The sequence below is a fragment of the Salmo salar genome, chromosome 05, assembly GCF_965601325.2.
Source record: "Salmo salar chromosome 05, fSalSal1, whole genome shotgun sequence".
NCBI classification, from domain to species: domain Eukaryota; kingdom Metazoa; phylum Chordata; class Actinopteri; order Salmoniformes; family Salmonidae; genus Salmo; species Salmo salar.
In genome coordinates this window covers 25,273,789-25,280,000 of record NC_138295.1, presented here as the reverse complement: position 1 = coordinate 25,280,000, position 6,212 = coordinate 25,273,789, and the positions used below count along the sequence as shown (strand labels likewise).

General features: G+C 47.5%; 1 non-coding gene across 1 annotated transcript; it reads left to right on the top strand.

Annotated features, from left to right (window-relative positions):
* Positions 1-3,945: 3,945 nt before the first annotated feature.
* Positions 3,946-4,038, top strand: trnat-ugu (transfer RNA threonine (anticodon UGU)). The gene is made up of 2 exons: positions 3,946-3,982; positions 4,003-4,038. It is a non-coding gene; the product is annotated as a tRNA-Thr (tRNA).
* Positions 4,039-6,212: the final 2,174 nt, after the last annotated feature.

Genomic DNA, 6,212 nt, shown 5'->3' with positions numbered 1-6,212 from the left:
CTCTGCTCCACCTCGCTCGCTCGCTCTCCCTCCCTCCCTCCCTGTGCTCCGCCTCGCTCGCTCGCTCGCTCTCCCTCCCTCCCTCTGCTCCGCCTCGCTCGCTCGCTCTCCCTCCCTGTGCTCCGCCTCGCTCCCTGTGCTCCGCCTCGCTCGCTCTCCCTCCCTGTGCTCCGCCTCACTCTCCCAGGATCTGATAGCAGGATGTGTCTGTCAGCCGCTGATGAGATGGAGAGCAGAGGGAGGGTTGGGTTTGTCTGTGTGTTGTTTAGCAAATGTGTGTGAGAATAATTTTAAAAGTTATGTGATTATTTGATTTGTGGATTTGTTTGTTTTTGTGTGAGGGAATGACCGGGTTAAAGGCTTGGGTGAGGCAGTGTTGATTAACAGGGCTCTGTTCTATGACATAATAACTGGTTATATCTCTCTTTGGAAAGCTTCATCTTATTCTTACCCTGCCTTGTTGTGCTCTAATCCTGCCTCAGTACCACCATCGTTCCTGGTAAAATAACTACTGTTCATGGTAAAACCTGGTCAACAAGATGGCCGAGGTCATTTAAACACTGTTGTCCCCGGCAACCCACTGGGCATCTCTCCAACACTTGTCCTCTGAAGTTTGAGTGGCTTCGCATAACAGAAAGGCTTGTTGCTTATTTAAAGGAGGTGGTTGGCAAACCAAATGCCTAGGCTTTAGCTCAGTGGGCTAACAGTATTTTGGCATGCAGGAAACCCAGGTTCAAATCCAGTCCCAATTGTAAGTAATGACCCAGAGAGCCATTGCGTAGTAGTAAAGTGTTCCTACTTTGTGTAATTGATGTTGACCATCCAGCCAGTCCTCTCTCTGAGATGTCCCTTCTCTCTTACCGTCTCATGCTGTGCCTCCATGTGAGCCAGTTGTTCCTGGTAGATTTTCACCTGCTCCCTCAGGGCCAGACAGTCTGCCGTCTCTACATCCACTTCCTACAGGGGGCAGCAGAGAGCTAGACCAACAGCGTTCATCAGAAAACCACAAACACTATTAGTTGTTCCAAATAAACCCTTAGTCCCTACCTGCTCTGCATTTGTTTAGATCTCATTGGATAGGTGTTAACAATATGTTGAAAGCTCCAGCTTGTCTTCTGATAGGCTAGATGGCATTTTCACAATATTGCTTACACTAGTATTTACCAATCCTGGTTCTGGGGACCCAAAGGGGAGCCCATGTTTGTTTTTGCCCCAGCAATAAGACACTTGATTCAACTAATCAACTCGTCATAAAGTCTTTAGTTTAATCAGGTGTGTTGGTGCTAGGCAAAAACAAAAAATATGTACCCCTTTTTCCCTTGACCAGGAGTGGAAAACACTGGCTTACACCAATCCAATCCTTTAATATCTACATAAGTGCCTAGGGGGTAAGAGGTAGGAAGAAGGGGCTAGGGTCTATTTGAAATTCAGCACATAAATGCCATGACACACTCAATTCCCTCAGCCAGCAGGTAGCTAGCTAGACACCGCAATGCAGAGAAGAGGGGGGGATGGAAAGGGCTCATCCAGCCCTTTTTAAGTGCCTGATTAATTGGTGATGAATTCAATTACTCCTGGTGCTAGTATTTACATCTGAATGAAAAACTGGTAAGGTCCAGGGGTGGGAACCTTTCTGCTGTAGCTGCTGGAACACATGGGGCCCTGATGGATGTCACACAAGAAGCAGGTGGTCTGTTGCTGTTATCTCTAGGCAAACATGAGCCTGTAAATTGGAGAGAGTTTTGCGCTCGCAGTCTGTGGACTGTAAAGACTAAAGAATTCCCCCCTCATCACCCTTCTCCTCTCATCGCGTAAGGCTAGCTGTGCTTTATAGCACCGTCTACTGCTTTGGATTCGAATCAGCTAGCTCCTCCAGCTTTCTTCCACTGTGGGAAGCCTTGGTGGGAGCCTTCAACACATTGTTGCTGCTGAACCAAACATTGTATCCATACACGAAAACATCCTTAGCCCCAAATACAAGCTCAAAAGAACACCCAGAGAATTGGCTGACAGACAGACAGACCCACCGACCATGGAAGTTGCCCAAAGTGTAGCTTAATCAATAGCCAATGGCAAGGCTGGACTTCAAATACCCAGCCATGCCTTGTTGACCTCTTCCAATGCCTGCCTGTCGGCCTGCCTGTCGGCCTGCCTGTCGGCCTGTCTGTCTTCCGAGAAAGACTGTTGCCTCCTCTCAAGGAGCTGCTTCCAACACTGGTTCCCAATCACATTCAATCTCTCTTCTCCTTTCCCCTCCCTGCCTGTGTCCTTTTCCCACCGGCTCTAGTCTCTCTCCACACTCCAGCTGCTTTCCTATCGGAGCCAGAGGCTGAGCCAGCCAGCCAGCAGCATTACTGCACCGACTGTATTACCGTCTGTATTACATCTGTATGGGATAAATGAAAGCCTGAATGACTCAATAAGGAAACATGAAAACAGCTTCTCCCACATCTGGGCTGACAGTGGAGAGGGGTATGATGTGGCAGGCAGGGAGGGAATGAGAGGAAATGGGATAGCAGGGTTTGTTAAGACTGGGGTTCTCGGGTTGCGTTGTGGCTGCCGGCCCAGACTGTAGGACTGATAATCAGTTCAACAAAGTGGGTAGAGATCTATAGAGCTACAGAGGAGCTGCTGGGCTATGATGAAACACACAGCTGATATGTGTTTAATAGGAGAGGATAAAACAGTGTTGGCAAGTCATGGCAATACTGCCATCTAGTGGTTATTATAGTTTAGTACAGTTGCATTAAAACTCCCAAAGAGATATTGGCCCTCTGAATATTTAGATTAATTATCTTTCTTTCCACCCTTTTTTGCCCATTTGCATTTCTAAATCTTTTATTTTTGAAGATGATCATCCTTCATTGCAGGTGAAAATTGGGTACAAAAGTTGAGCTACCACAAGTTAGATCTATGTCTTTATGCATGTTCTATATCGACAGAAGCACACATTAAAAGTCTACTCATTTTTAGAGAATATATAACAAACGAAGACACCAAATCAACACAATTACTAAACAATAACACCAAAATGGCCGCCAGAGGTGCAGGAGTGAGGTCGTTACCGGGCCAACGTCCTCCCACTCCAGTTGAATGAGTGTCCTCTGCTGGACGGTCTGCTCATCCTGCTCCTGCAGACAGTCCAACTCTCTCCTCAGCTCCTCCACGTCACACGGGCTCTGATCCTGGACACACAGTGGCTTATCAGTCTGGCACTGGTAGGTAGTGGTAACGGTCTGAAACAGCGGCTATCCATACATTTACACCAGTGGCTATACATACAGACACACACGCACACACTGATACAACATACAGGTTTCCTAGCTCCTAGTGTGATATGAATGCCTCCCATTCCACTGTATTGTTAATATGTACCCTCTCCTTAAGCAGTCTCTCCACCACGGCATCCAGGCTGCGGCATCCAGGCTGCATTCAGGGACAGCTAGGACAGTGGAGGTGGTCTGTTGGCCAGCTAGCCTCTCCGGCAGCTCACAGATCTGGGCCTCCAGAGAGCCATTGTCCTCCTCAAAGCAGCGCACCTAAAGGGCACAAACAGCATGTACAATGATATAGCATGTCTTTTCACACAGTAAATTACATGCATGGTTACGGTTGCAAAATTCTGAGAATTGTCCAGAAAATTGCCTGGTTTTCCAAACATCCCGGTTGGAGGATTCAGATTATATGCTTATTTCCATCTGATTTCAGGTATATTCTAACCACGATATCTGCGAAAGATGGGAATTTGGGGAAAGTTACTGGAATTTTAGAACCCTGTGTATGTTACATTTAATGGGTTGCTTCCTTGGAGCATCTGACTACAACAGACTGATTACAACATACAGTATAAGAAAGACTTTTGATTTATGTTAAGTTTTGCACTGGTTATATGTTGATATGGTGTTGGTCCATCTCAAAACAATGTTTCTACAACCTTAGGACAATGTCCCTGTGGCTCAGTTGGTAGAGCATGGTGTTTGTAATGCCAGCATGGTGTGTGCAATGCCAGGGTTGTGGGTTCGATTCCCACGGGGGGCCAGTACAACAACAAAAAAATGCATCAAATGTATGCATTCACTACTGTAAGTCGCTCTGGATAAGAGTGTCTGCTAAATGACTAAAATCTTGATGAGGGCCACAAAACGATCAGGGCGAGAATAACGCTGTGGTCTTCAGTGAATTGGACCAGACTCTCCTTGTTGAGCACCTTGGCAGCCACAAAGTCCAGCTTCTCACACGTACACTCCTCAGCAGCCACACCCCTGTGGGAGGGGTGCACACACACACACACACACACACACTCTGATATACAAATACCCACACACAAACAACTATAGGCTATATATCACAAAGGTATTGGTTTGTTTTGTGCATGTACATTGAAAATCAAGGGCCACAAGATCGCAATCTCTGAAAAGTCTTGAATGAATAGCATTGTCCTATTCAATCAGCTCTGTGTAAATGAACACCGCCCGGGGTAACATGATTTCATTGTTTGATGCAAGTACAAAAGGCGTTTTTCATCACCCTTCAAACTTTTCCCTTGGGACGAACAGGGCGTAACTAACACTAAACACTATGTCCAACTGAGTGACATTTTGTACTGTATATAGAAATCGTGCAAAGCTACCGCACATTTGCTTCTGATTAAATAAGCTTACTCAGACATACTTGAGTGAAAGAAAACAAAAATCTGGTCAGAATTCAACAAAGTTTGAGTTATGAAACGGACAAATTACCATAAAGCATTGACCTTACAAGTACGGTATGTCTCAACCAATCTCCAGTTTGCACAACACAATACAAACATCATATTCTTTCCCTTAGCCTCTTTCTAGTAAACCAGTGTCACTCAAACTCTGGTGACTGGACCAGCAACGGTCCCTAGGATGTTGCTGCCCGGTCCTTCAGAAGGTTATCTGATACATTCTAGTTTAATGGAAGAAGTCCCCCAAGAAGCTTCCCAGCCTCTGTTACAAAAAAGGTTGAGACACCCTGTAGTAAACCATCCTCGGTGCACAGTGTTCTCCATACAGCCCGTCTCCTGTAGTAAACCATCCTCGGTGCACAGTGTTCTCCATACAGCCCGTCTCCTGTAGTAAACCATCCTCGGTGCACAGTGTTCTCCATACAGCCCGTCTCCTGTAGTAAACCATCCTCGGTGCACAGTGTTCTCCATACAGCCCGTCTCCTGTAGTAAACCATCCTCGGTGCACAGTGTTCTCCATACAGCCCGTCTCCTGTAGTAAACCATCCTCGGTGCGCAGTGTTCTCCATACAGCCCGTCTCCTGTAGTAAACCATCCTCGGTGCGCAGTGTTCTCCATACAGCCCGTCTCCTGTAGTAAACCATCCTCGGTGCGCAGTGTTCTCCATACAGCCCGTCTCCTGTAGTAAACCATCCTCGGTGCGCAGTGTTCTCCATACAGCCCGTCTCCTGTAGTAAACCATCCTCGGTGCGCAGTGTTCTCCATACAGCCCGTCTCCTGTAGTAAACCATCCTCGGTGCGCAGTGTTCTCCATACAGCCCGTCTCCTGTAGTAAACCATCCTCGGTGCGCAGTGTTCTCCATACAGCCCGTCTCCTGTAGTAAACCATCCTCGGTGCGCAGTGTTCTCCATACAGCCCGTCTCCTGTAGTAAACCATCCTCGGTGCGCAGTGTTCTCCATACAGCCCGTCTCCTGTAGTAAACCATCCTCGGTGCGCAGTGTTCTCCATACTGCCCGTCTCCTGTAGTAAACCATCCTCGGTGCACAGTGTTCTCCATACAGCCCATCTCCTGTAGTAAACCATCCTCGGTGCACAGTGTTCTCCATACAGCCCATCTCTTGTAGTAAACCATCCTCGGTGCGCAGTGTTCTCCATACAGCCCATCTCTTGTAGTAAACCAGGTGACTCATTCCTCTCTGCCTCCTTCTTTCCACTCCTCTCCTCTTTTGACCTCACCCTCTCACCTTCCCCCCCTACTCACAAGGCAGGCAATACGCTTGACCTCATCTTTACTAGATGCTGTTCGTCCACTAATCTCATTGCAACTCCCCTCCAAGTCTCCGACCACTACCTTGTATCCTTTTCCCTCTCGCTCTCATCCAACACTTCTCACTCTGCCCCTGCTCGGATGGTATTGCGCCATCCCAACCTTTGCTCTCTCTCTCCCGCTACTCTCTCCTCTTCCATCCTATCATCTCTTCCCTCTGCTCAAACCTTCTCCA